The 13,411-nt window shown below is 54.6% G+C and overlaps 1 protein-coding gene and 1 pseudogene across 1 annotated transcript in view; one reads left to right on the forward strand and one right to left on the reverse strand.

Moving 5' to 3' along the window:
* KHDRBS2 (KH RNA binding domain containing, signal transduction associated 2) overlaps positions 1-13,411 on the reverse strand; it is a 394,032-nt gene that overhangs the window by 304,719 nt on the left and 75,902 nt on the right. The window lies entirely within an intron of this gene.
* Positions 11,211-12,207, forward strand: LOC147601211 (uncharacterized; annotated as a pseudogene).

Genomic DNA, 13,411 nt, shown 5'->3' on the forward strand with positions numbered 1-13,411 from the left:
AGAAAAGGGCCTGGCTCTGTCTTCTTTGCACCCTCCCCTCAGGAATGGGCATACATTGAAAAATATCTCCCCCGCAGTCTTCTCCAGGCTGAACATCCTGGAGGCGGCTCTCTCAGCCCGTCCTCACGGGAGAGGTGCTCCAGACGTGTCATCCTGTGGACCTTTCTTGGTCTCTCCCCAGTATGCCCGTCTCTCTCTTGTGCCGCGGAGCCCACAACTGCACACAGCACTCAAGGTGTGGCCTCACAATTGCTAAGCAGAAGGGAAGGATCACCTCCCTGGACCTGCAAAGTCAGCTGAGGACTAAGAAATGCCTTGAGAAGGTTTATTCCTAAACCAGAACACAGTCCTTGATATGAGCAGTGAAACCTGGTGTCCGACATGTAGATGAAAAATACGGCAACAGGACTCTGCTCAACAGTGGGTCAGTCGTGTGAGAGGAGCTGCCTGGGAAACGTTTGCTCCCTGAGGCTGGGGATTCTGTCTTCTGGGTGTGGCCCCTGAAAGCCTTGTGATGTCACCAGAAAGTCACTGTGTCCTCTGTCACATCCATACTTTCAGGGCACGGGGCAGGCCTGAAGGGCCACACTGCTGTCCTCATCCGTCAGGGTCAGACGTCTGCAGGTGCGGGGACAAAGGATCTCCATCCTGTAGGCTCCCTTCTGAGGGCACAGAGAGGATCTGTCGGAAGGGGACATTGGCAGGGCCCCGAGCACGGGTCCTGACCTGGCACGTCCCCAGACTCGAGCTGCTGTTGCTGAGAGGCCAGGAACTTGCCTTTTCCTGCCTTCCCAATTCCGGCCTGCGCGTGTCAGAGAGGTCAGTCTCCACCCTGCCCTCAGAGCAGGAACACGCAAAGACACCCCTGCTGTCTTTGGCACTCATCTGCCCCGGGAGGGTCCCTGGTGTTTGTGGCAGCACAAGCACAGCCCTGAGGCAGAGTGGGCAACCCTTAGCACTCTGCTTGCACAGCTTTGCTACTTCCTGCAGGTTGCATCTCCAGGCCAGGTCATGAGCTTTGTATCTCTGTTGTTTGCAGTGCGAGATGCCGCCGGAGGAGGATTTGGCAGAAGACGGCACCTCTTCCCCTGCTGCCAGCACCAGCCAGGAGCCTCAGGCTTCACCACTGGATGCCTCTGAGGACCTAACGTGCCCGATCTGCCTAGACCGCATGAACGATGAAGCCAGCATGAGCGTGTGCATGCACGTTTTCTGCTTTTCCTGCATATTGGACTGGTCCAGCATAAGAGCTGTGTGCCCAATCTGCCAGCAGCCTTTCCGCTGTATCTACCGCAAGGTGGGAGTCGGCGACTATGAGATGTACCTACTCGTGGACTACAACAGGCTCATCAGAAATGCTGAAAGAGAGAGACCTCGGTCCCGATCTGTGGAAAGGAGGCGACCTCAGTCCTCAGGCCGCAGGCACCGCAGGTCTCCCAGCAGAGACGTCCCGGCCTCCTCAGGGAGGAGAGAGCGCCGTCAACGGGGAGGCCGCCGGGTTTCGTCCAGGGGACGGCGGGCAACAAGGAGCCGATCCCAGCGCAGGTCCCGCAGCACTTTGCGCCCGGCGCGTCAGCGGGGAGGCCGCCGGGTTTCGTCCAGGGGACGGCGGGCAACAAGGAGCCGATCCCAGCGCAGGTCCCGCAGTACTTTGCGGCCCACACAGCGCGAGCAGCAAAGGAGAAGGGACCGTGATGACGGGCGAGCTCTAAGCCCTGAACAGCAAGTCCCACCTGATGCCGGCAGAAGAGAGCGCCGTCAGCGAGGAGGCCGCCGAGTTTCCTCCAGGGGACGGCGGGCAACAAGGAGCCGATCCCAGCGCAGCTCCCGCAGGACTTGATGCCCTGCACAGCAGGAGCGGCAAACAAGGAGGGATCATGACGAGGGCTGAGCTCTAAGCCCTGAAAAGCAAGTTCCAGCTTATTCCAGAAGGGAGTACCGTCAGCCGGCAGACCGCCAGGGAACGGCAGGCAACACGCAGCTGATCTCGGCAGGTATCTCGCCATCCTGCCAGGCCAACCCTTCTAGGCTTATGGTGGTAACAGGATAGAAACTTGGGGGCTGCTTTTACAATCACAGAATCGTACAACAGATTGACTTGGAAGGAATATTTTTCTCATACTGTTCTATGTTACACTTGTCTACATAACGTTGTCCTATCTCTTGTCATTTGGGAAAAGAGACCGATACCTATCTCACTACAACCTCCTTTCAGGTAGCTGTAGAGAGCGTAATGTCTCTCCTAAGCCTCCTTTTCTCCCAACTACGCAACCTCAGTTCCCTCAGCCACTCCTCATCAGACTTGCTCTCTAGACCCTTCACCAGCTTTGCTACTCTTCTTCGGACGCACTCAAGCACCTCAACGCCCTTCCTGTAGTGAGGAGCACAAAACTGAACACAGCAATCGAGGTGTGGCCTCACCAGTGCTGAGTACAAGGGGACGGTCACTTCCCTAGTCCTGCTGGCCGCACTCTTTCTGATACAAGTCAGGATACTGTTGGCCTTAAACACTATAAAACTATTTTTCCTAAGGAGGTGCTGAAGATACTTACAAGTCTGCACGGTCAGTAGGCAAGATGGAGGGGAATGAAAGCTTGGGACAAACTGCTCCCCTTCCAAACTTCCACCAGTCCCTGTGATTCTCCCCTCCCCCTTCCCAGTCCTGTGCTTTCTTTTTGACTGAGAGTACATGCAAATTGTGGAATAAAAGTGGAGTCTTTGCTCAAGTTAATGGAAGACTACTTCAGCTAGGTGTTTCAGACATTACCAGCATGTGAAGAAGACACCGCGGATTTACCAAGAGTGAGACTACCTGTGGGACTTTAACTGGTTTCACTCCACTGTTTAGCTCATTGCAGCCCTCATGCTTTTGTTTCTTTCTTATGTTTTCTGTGAAAAAACTTACACAGGTTTTTTTTTTTTCATAAGTTCCCTTATAAATCCCCTGAGGGAAAAAAACCAAGAAGTGGTGGCCTCATGGATGAGAGATTCCCATGAGGCAAACATGAATCTTCACGAGCATACAGAAAGGTTCAAATCTTCCCATGGCAGGCAACCAGGTGCGCTTTCTCAACTTGCACAAGCATGCCCTGAGTCACAGAATCACAGAATGGCTGAGGTGGGAAGGGACCTCCGGAGGTCATCTGATCCAACCTCACCTGCTAAAGCAGAGCCACCTAGAGACAGTGGCCCCAGGACACCAATCAGACAGCTTTTGAATATCTCCAAGGAGGGAGACTCCACAAGCTCCCTGGGCAAATGTGCTAATGTCCGGTCACTATCACAGTAAAAAAGAGTTTCCTGATATTCACAGGGAAGCTCCTGTGTCTTGGTTTGCACCCATTGTCACTGGCACCCCAGAAAAGGGCCTGGCTCTGTCTTCTTTGCACCCTCCCCTCAGGAATGGGCATACATTGAAAAATATCTCCCCCGCAGTCTTCTCCAGGCTGAACATCCTGGAGGCGGCTCTCTCAGCCCGTCCTCACGGGAGAGGTGCTCCAGACGTGTCATCCTGTGGACCTTTCTTGGTCTCTCCCCAGTATGCCCGTCTCTCTCTTGTGCCGCGGAGCCCACAACTGCACACAGCACTCAAGGTGTGGCCTCACAATTGCTAAGCAGAAGGGAAGGATCACCTCCCTGGACCTGCAAAGTCAGCTGAGGACTAAGAAATGCCTTGAGAAGGTTTATTCCTAAACCAGAACACAGTCCTTGATATGAGCAGTGAAACCTGGTGTCCGACATGTAGATGAAAAATACGGCAACAGGACTCTGCTCAACAGTGGGTCAGTCGTGTGAGAGGAGCTGCCTGGGAAACGTTTGCTCCCTGAGGCTGGGGATTCTGTCTTCTGGGTGTGGCCCCTGAAAGCCTTGTGATGTCACCAGAAAGTCACTGTGTCCTCTGTCACATCCATACTTTCAGGGCACGGGGCAGGCCTGAAGGGCCACACTGCTGTCCTCATCCGTCAGGGTCAGACGTCTGCAGGTGCGGGGACAAAGGATCTCCATCCTGTAGGCTCCCTTCTGAGGGCACAGAGAGGATCTGTCGGAAGGGGACATTGGCAGGGCCCCGAGCACGGGTCCTGACCTGGCACGTCCCCAGACTCGAGCTGCTGTTGCTGAGAGGCCAGGAACTTGCCTTTTCCTGCCTTCCCAATTCCGGCCTGCGCGTGTCAGAGAGGTCAGTCTCCACCCTGCCCTCAGAGCAGGAACACGCAAAGACACCCCTGCTGTCTTTGGCACTCATCTGCCCCGGGAGGGTCCCTGGTGTTTGTGGCAGCACAAGCACAGCCCTGAGGCAGAGTGGGCAACCCTTAGCACTCTGCTTGCACAGCTTTGCTACTTCCTGCAGGTTGCATCTCCAGGCCAGGTCATGAGCTTTGTATCTCTGTTGTTTGCAGTGCGAGATGCCGCCGGAGGAGGATTTGGCAGAAGACGGCACCTCTTCCCCTGCTGCCAGCACCAGCCAGGAGCCTCAGGCTTCACCACTGGATGCCTCTGAGGACCTAACGTGCCCGATCTGCCTAGACCGCATGAACGATGAAGCCAGCATGAGCGTGTGCATGCACGTTTTCTGCTTTTCCTGCATATTGGACTGGTCCAGCATAAGAGCTGTGTGCCCAATCTGCCAGCAGCCTTTCCGCTGTATCTACCGCAAGGTGGGAGTCGGCGACTATGAGATGTACCTACTCGTGGACTACAACAGGCTCATCAGAAATGCTGAAAGAGAGAGACCTCGGTCCCGATCTGTGGAAAGGAGGCGACCTCAGTCCTCAGGCCGCAGGCACCGCAGGTCTCCCAGCAGAGACGTCCCGGCCTCCTCAGGGAGGAGAGAGCGCCGTCAACGGGGAGGCCGCCGGGTTTCGTCCAGGGGACGGCGGGCAACAAGGAGCCGATCCCAGCGCAGGTCCCGCAGCACTTTGCGCCCGGCGCGTCAGCGGGGAGGCCGCCGGGTTTCGTCCAGGGGACGGCGGGCAACAAGGAGCCGATCCCAGCGCAGGTCCCGCAGTACTTTGCGGCCCACACAGCGCGAGCAGCAAAGGAGAAGGGACCGTGATGACGGGCGAGCTCTAAGCCCTGAACAGCAAGTCCCACCTGATGCCGGCAGAAGAGAGCGCCGTCAGCGAGGAGGCCGCCGAGTTTCCTCCAGGGGACGGCGGGCAACAAGGAGCCGATCCCAGCGCAGCTCCCGCAGGACTTGATGCCCTGCACAGCAGGAGCGGCAAACAAGGAGGGATCATGACGAGGGCTGAGCTCTAAGCCCTGAAAAGCAAGTTCCAGCTTATTCCAGAAGGGAGTACCGTCAGCCGGCAGACCGCCAGGGAACGGCAGGCAACACGCAGCTGATCTCGGCAGGTATCTCGCCATCCTGCCAGGCCAACCCTTCTAGGCTTATGGTGGTAACAGGATAGAAACTTGGGGGCTGCTTTTACAATCACAGAATCGTACAACAGATTGACTTGGAAGGAATATTTTTCTCATACTGTTCTATGTTACACTTGTCTACATAACGTTGTCCTATCTCTTGTCATTTGGGAAAAGAGACCGATACCTATCTCACTACAACCTCCTTTCAGGTAGCTGTAGAGAGCGTAATGTCTCTCCTAAGCCTCCTTTTCTCCCAACTACGCAACCTCAGTTCCCTCAGCCACTCCTCATCAGACTTGCTCTCTAGACCCTTCACCAGCTTTGCTACTCTTCTTCGGACGCACTCAAGCACCTCAACGCCCTTCCTGTAGTGAGGAGCACAAAACTGAACACAGCAATCGAGGTGTGGCCTCACCAGTGCTGAGTACAAGGGGACGGTCACTTCCCTAGTCCTGCTGGCCGCACTCTTTCTGATACAAGTCAGGATACTGTTGGCCTTAAACACTATAAAACTATTTTTCCTAAGGAGGTGCTGAAGATACTTACAAGTCTGCACGGTCAGTAGGCAAGATGGAGGGGAATGAAAGCTTGGGACAAACTGCTCCCCTTCCAAACTTCCACCAGTCCCTGTGATTCTCCCCTCCCCCTTCCCAGTCCTGTGCTTTCTTTTTGACTGAGAGTACATGCAAATTGTGGAATAAAAGTGGAGTCTTTGCTCAAGTTAATGGAAGACTACTTCAGCTAGGTGTTTCAGACATTACCAGCATGTGAAGAAGACACCGCGGATTTACCAAGAGTGAGACTACCTGTGGGACTTTAACTGGTTTCACTCCACTGTTTAGCTCATTGCAGCCCTCATGCTTTTGTTTCTTTCTTATGTTTTCTGTGAAAAAACTTACACAGGTTTTTTTTTTTCATAAGTTCCCTTATAAATCCCCTGAGGGAAAAAAACCAAGAAGTGGTGGCCTCATGGATGAGAGATTCCCATGAGGCAAACATGAATCTTCACGAGCATACAGAAAGGTTCAAATCTTCCCATGGCAGGCAACCAGGTGCGCTTTCTCAACTTGCACAAGCACGCCCTGAGTCACAGAATCACAGAATGGCTGAGGTGGGAAGGGACCTCCGGAGGTCATCTGATCCAACCTCACCTGCTAAAGCAGAGCCACCTAGAGACAGTGGCCCCAGGACACCAATCAGACAGCTTTTGAATATCTCCAAGGAGGGAGACTCCACAAGCTCCCTGGGCAAATGTGCTAATGTCCGGTCACTATCACAGTAAAAAAGAGTTTCCTGATATTCACAGGGAAGCTCCTGTGTCTTGGTTTGCACCCATTGTCACTGGCACCCCAGAAAAGGGCCTGGCTCTGTCTTCTTTGCACCCTCCCCTCAGGAATGGGCATACATTGAAAAATATCTCCCCCGCAGTCTTCTCCAGGCTGAACATCCTGGAGGCGGCTCTCTCAGCCCGTCCTCACGGGAGAGGTGCTCCAGACGTGTCATCCTGTGGACCTTTCTTGGTCTCTCCCCAGTATGCCCGTCTCTCTCTTGTGCCGCGGAGCCCACAACTGCACACAGCACTCAAGGTGTGGCCTCACAATTGCTAAGCAGAAGGGAAGGATCACCTCCCTGGACCTGCAAAGTCAGCTGAGGACTAAGAAATGCCTTGAGAAGGTTTATTCCTAAACCAGAACACAGTCCTTGATATGAGCAGTGAAACCTGGTGTCCGACATGTAGATGAAAAATACGGCAACAGGACTCTGCTCAACAGTGGGTCAGTCGTGTGAGAGGAGCTGCCTGGGAAACGTTTGCTCCCTGAGGCTGGGGATTCTGTCTTCTGGGTGTGGCCCCTGAAAGCCTTGTGATGTCACCAGAAAGTCACTGTGTCCTCTGTCACATACATACTTTCAGGGCACGGGGCAGGCCTGAAGGGCCACACTGCTGTCCTCATCCGTCAGGGTCAGACGTCTGCAGGTGCGGGGACAAAGGATCTCCATCCTGTAGGCTCCCTTCTGAGGGCACAGAGAGGATCTGTCGGAAGGGGACATTGGCAGGGCCCTGAGCACGGGTCCTGACCTGGCACGTCCCCAGACTCGAGCTGCTGTTGCTGAGAGGCCAGGAACTTGCCTTTTCCTGCCTTCCCAATTCCGGCCTGCGCGTGTCAGAGAGGTCAGTCTCCACCCTGCCCTCAGAGCAGGAACACGCAAAGACACCCCTGCTGTCTTTGGCACTCATCTGCCCCGGGAGGGTCCCTGGTGTTTGTGGCAGCACAAGCACAGCCCTGAGGCAGAGTGGGCAACCCTTAGCACTCCGCTTGCACAGCTTTGCTACTTCTTGCAGGTTGCATCTCCAGGCCAGGTCATGAGCTTTGTATCTCTGTTGTTTGCAGTGCGAGATGCCGCCGGAGGAGGATTTGGCAGAAGACGGCACCTCTTCCCCTGCTGCCAGCACCAGCCAGGAGCCTCAGGCTTCACCACTGGATGCCTCTGAGGACCTAACGTGCCCGATCTGCCTAGACCGCATGAACGATGAAGCCAGCATGAGCGTGTGCATGCACGTTTTCTGCTTTTCCTGCATATTGGACTGGTCCAGCATAAGAGCTGTGTGCCCAATCTGCCAGCAGCCTTTCCGCTGTATCTACCGCAAGGTGGGAGTCGGCGACTATGAGATGTACCTACTCGTGGACTACAACAGGCTCATCAGAAATGCTGAAAGAGAGAGACCTCGGTCCCGATCTGTGGAAAGGAGGCGACCTCAGTCCTCAGGCCGCAGGCACCGCAGGTCTCCCAGCAGAGACGTCCCGGCCTCCTCAGGGAGGAGAGAGCGCCGTCAACGGGGAGGCCGCCGGGTTTCATCCAGGGGACGGCGGGCAACAAGGAGCCGATCCCAGCGCAGGTCCCGCAGCACTTTGCGCCCGGCACGTCAGCGGGGAGGCCGCCAGGTTTCGTCCAGGGGACGGCGGGCAACAAGGAGCCGATCCCAGCGCAGGTCCCGCAGCACTTTGCGCCCGGCGCGTCAGCAGGGAGGCCGCCGGGTTTCGTCCAGGGGACGGCGGGCAACAAGGAGCCGATCCCAGCGCAGGTCCCGCAGCACTTTGCGGCCCACACAGCACGAGCAGCCAAGGAGAAGGGACCGTGATGACGGGCGAGCTCTAAGCCCTGAACAGCAAGTCCCACCTGATGCCGGCAGAAGAGAGCGCCGTCAGCGAGGAGGCCGCCGAGTTTCCTCCAGGGGACGGCGGGCAACAAGGAGCCGATCCCAGCGCAGCTCCCGCAGGACTTGATGCCCTGCACAGCAGGAGCGGCAAACAAGGAGGGATCATGACGAGGGCTGAGCTCTAAGCCCTGAAAAGCAAGCTCCAGCTTATTCCAGAAGGGAGTACCGTCAGCCGGCAGACCGCCAGGGAACGGCAGGCAACACGCAGCTGATCTCGGCAGGTATCTCGCCATCCTGCCAGGCCAACCCTTCTAGGCTTATGGTGGTAACAGGATAGAAACTTGGGGGCTGCTTTTACAATCACAGAATCGTACAACAGATTGACTTGGAAGGAATATTTTTCTCATACTGTTCTATGTTACACTTGTCTACATAACGTTGTCCTATCTCTTGTCATTTGGGAAAAGAGACCGATACCTATCTCACTACAACCTCCTTTCAGGTAGCTGTAGAGAGCGTAATGTCTCTCCTAAGCCTCCTTTTCTCCCAACTACGCAACCTCAGTTCCCTCAGCCACTCCTCATCAGACTTGCTCTCTAGACCCTTCACCAGCTTTGCTACTCTTCTTCGGACGCACTCAAGCACCTCAACGCCCTTCCTGTAGTGAGGAGCACAAAACTGAACACAGCAATCGAGGTGTGGCCTCACCAGTGCTGAGTACAAGGGGACGGTCACTTCCCTAGTCCTGCTGGCCGCACTCTTTCTGATACAAGTCAGGATACTGTTGGCCTTAAACACTATAAAACTATTTTTCCTAAGGAGGTGCTGAAGATACTTACAAGTCTGCACGGTCAGTAGGCAAGATGGAGGGGAATGAAAGCTTGGGACAAACTGCTCCCCTTCCAAACTTCCACCAGTCCCTGTGATTCTCCCCTCCCCCTTCCCAGTCCTGTGCTTTCTTTTTGACTGAGAGTACATGCAAATTGTGGAATAAAAGTGGAGTCTTTGCTCAAGTTAATGGAAGACTACTTCAGCTAGGTGTTTCAGACATTACCAGCATGTGAAGAAGACACCGCGGATTTACCAAGAGTGAGACTACCTGTGGGACTTTAACTGGTTTCACTCCACTGTTTAGCTCATTGCAGCCCTCATGCTTTTGTTTCTTTCTTATGTTTTCTGTGAAAAAACTTACACAGGTTTTTTTTTTTCATAAGTTCCCTTATAAATCCCCTGAGGGAAAAAAACCAAGAAGTGGTGGCCTCATGGATGAGAGATTCCCATGAGGCAAACATGAATCTTCACGAGCATACAGAAAGGTTCAAATCTTCCCATGGCAGGCAACCAGATGCGCTTTCTCAACTTGCACAAGCACGCCCTGAGTCACAGAATCACAGAATGGCTGAGGTGGGAAGGGACCTCCGGAGGTCATCTGATCCAACCTCACCTGCTAAAGCAGAGCCACCTAGAGACAGTGGCCCCAGGACACCAATCAGACAGCTTTTGAATATCTCCAAGCAGGGAGACTCCACAAGCTCCCTGGGCAAATGTGCTAATGTCCGGTCACTATCACAGTAAAAAAGAGTTTCCCGATATTCACAGGGAAGCTCCTGTGTCTTGGTTTGCGCCCATTGTCACTGGCACCCCAGAAAAGGGCCTGGCTCTGTCTTCTTTGCACCCTCCCCTCAGGAATGGGCATACATTGAAAAATATCTCCCCCGCAGTCTTCTCCAGGCTGAACATCCTGGAGGTGGCTCTCTCAGCCCGTCCTCACGGGAGAGGTGCTCCAGACGTGTCATCCTGTGGACCTTTGTTGGTCTCTCCCCAGTATGCCCGTCTCTCTCTTGTGCTGCGGAGCCCACAACTGCACACAGCACTCAAGGTGTGGCCTCACAATTGCTAAGCAGAAGGGAAGGATCACCTCCCTGGACCTGCAAAGTCAGCTGAGGACTAAGAAATGCCTTGAGAAGGTTTATTCCTAAACCAGAACACAGTCCTTGATATGAGCAGTGAAACCTGGTGTCCGACATGTAGATGAAAAATACGGCAACAGGACTCTGCTCAACAGTGGGTCAGTCGTGTGAGAGGAGGTGCCTGGGAAACGTTTGCTCCCTGAGGCTGGGGATTCTGTCTTCTGGGTGTGGCCCCTGAAAGCCTTGTGATGTCACCAGAAAGTCACTGTGTCCTCTGTCACATCCATACTTTCAGGGCACGGGGCAGGCCTGAAGGGCCACACTGCTGTCCTCATCCGTCAGGGTCAGACGTCTGCAGGTGCGGGGACAAAGGATCTCCATCCTGTAGGCTCCCTTCTGAGGGCACAGAGAGGATCTGTCGGAAGGGGACATTGGCAGGGCCCCGAGCACGGGTCCTGACCTGGCACATCCCCAGACTCGAGCTGCTGTTGCTGAGAGGCCAGGAACTTGCCTTTTCCTGCCTTCCCAATTCCGGCCTGCGCGTGTCAGAGAGGTCAGTCTCCACCCTGCCCTCAGAGCAGGAACACGCAAAGACACCCTTGCTGTCTTTGGCACTCATCTGCCCCGGGAGGGTCCCTGGTGTTTGTGGCAGCACAAGCACAGCCCTGAGGCAGAGTGGGCAACCCTTAGCACTCTGCTTGCACAGCTTTGCTACTTCCTGCAGGTTGCATCTCCAGGCCAGGTCATGAGCTTTGTATCTCTGTTGTTTGCAGTGCGAGATGCCGCCGGAGGAGGATTTGGCAGAAGACGGCACCTCTTCCCCTGCTGCCAGCACCAGCCAGGAGCCTCAGGCTTCACCACTGGATGCCTCTGAGGACCTAACGTGCCCGATCTGCCTAGACCGCATGAACGATGAAGCCAGCATGAGCGTGTGCATGCACGTTTTCTGCTTTTCCTGCATATTGGACTGGTCCAGCATAAGAGCTGTGTGCCCAATCTGCCAGCAGCCTTTCCGCTGGATCTACCGCAAGGTGGGAGTCGGCGACTATGAGATGTACCTACTCGTGGACTACAACAGGCTCATCAGAAATGCTGAAAGAGAGAGACCTCGGTCCCGATCTGTGGAAAGGAGGCGACCTCAGTCCTCAGGCCGCAGGCACCGCAGGTCTCCCAGCAGAGACGTCCCGGCCTCCTCAGGGAGGAGAGAGCGCCGTCAACGGGGAGGCCGCCGGGTTTCGTCCAGGGGACGGCGGGCAACAAGGAGCCGATCCCAGCGCAGGTCCCGCAGCACTTTGCGCCCGGCGCGTCAGCGGGGAGGCCGCCGGGTTTCGTCCAGGGGACGGCGGGCAACAAGGAGCCGATCCCAGCGCAGGTCCCGCAGTACTTTGCGGCCCACACAGCACGAGCAGCAAAGGAGAAGGGACCGTGATGACGGGCGAGCTGTAAGCCCTGAACAGCAAGTCCCACCTGATGCCGGCAGAAGAGAGCGCCGTCAGCGAGGAGGCCGCCGAGTTTCCTCCAGGGGACGGCGGGCAACAAGGAGCCGATCCCAGCGCAGCTCCCGCAGGACTTGATGCCCTGCACAGCAGGAGCGGCAAACAAGGAGGGATCATGACGAGGGCTGAGCTCTAAGCCCTGAAAAGCAAGTTCCAGCTTATTCCAGAAGGGAGTACCGTCAGCCGGCAGACCGCCAGGGAACGGCAGGCAACACGCAGCTGATCTCGGCAGGTATCTCGCCATCCTGCCAGGCCAACCCTTCTAGGCTTATGGTGGTAACAGGATAGAAACTTGGGGGCTGCTTTTACAATCACAGAATCGTACAACAGATTGACTTGGAAGGAATATTTTTCTCATACTGTTCTATGTTACACTTGTCTACATAACGTTGTCCTATCTCTTGTCATTTGGGAAAAGAGACCGATACCTATCTCACTACAACCTCCTTTCAGGTAGCTGTAGAGAGCGTAATGTCTCTCCTAAGCCTCCTTTTCTCCCAACTACGCAACCTCAGTTCCCTCAGCCACTCCTCATCAGACTTGCTCTCTAGACCCTTCACCAGCTTTGCTACTCTTCTTCGGACGCACTCAAGCACCTCAACGCCCTTCCTGTAGTGAGGAGCACAAAACTGAACACAGCAATCGAGGTGTGGCCTCACCAGTGCTGAGTACAAGGGGACGGTCACTTCCCTAGTCCTGCTGGCCGCACTCTTTCTGATACAAGTCAGGATACTGTTGGCCTTAAACACTATAAAACTATTTTTCCTAAGGAGGTGCTGAAGATACTTACAAGTCTGCACGGTCAGTAGGCAAGATGGAGGGGAATGAAAGCTTGGGACAAACTGCTCCCCTTCCAAACTTCCACCAGTCCCTGTGATTCTCCCCTCCCCCTTCCCAGTCCTGTGCTTTCTTTTTGACTGAGAGTACATGCAAATTGTGGAATAAAAGTGGAGTCTTTGCTCAAGTTAATGGAAGACTACTTCAGCTAGGTGTTTCAGACATTACCAGCATGTGAAGAAGACACCGCGGATTTACCAAGAGTGAGACTACCTGTGGGACTTTAACTGGTTTCACTCCACTGTTTAGCTCATTGCAGCCCTCATGCTTTTGTTTCTTTCTTATGTTTTCTGTGAAAAAACTTACACAGGTTTTTTTTTTTTCATAAGTTCCCTTATAAATCCCCTGAGGGAAAAAAACCAAGAAGTGGTGGCCTCATGGATGAGAGATTCCCATGAGGCAAACATGAATCTTCACGAGCATACAGAAAGGTTCAAATCTTCCCATGGCAGGCAACCAGGTGCGCTTTCTCAACTTGCACAAGCACGCCCTGAGTCACAGAATCACAGAATGGCTGAGGTGGGAAGGGACCTCCGGAGGTCATCTGATCCAACCTCACCTGCTAAAGCAGAGCCACCTAGAGACAGTGGCCCCAGGACACCAATCAGACAGCTTTTGAATATCTCCAAGGAGGGAGACTCCACAAG

This window comes from Chlamydotis macqueenii, chromosome 3 (assembly GCF_036417535.1).
Source record: "Chlamydotis macqueenii isolate bChlMac1 chromosome 3, bChlMac1.mat, whole genome shotgun sequence".
NCBI lineage: Eukaryota > Metazoa > Chordata > Aves > Otidiformes > Otididae > Chlamydotis > Chlamydotis macqueenii.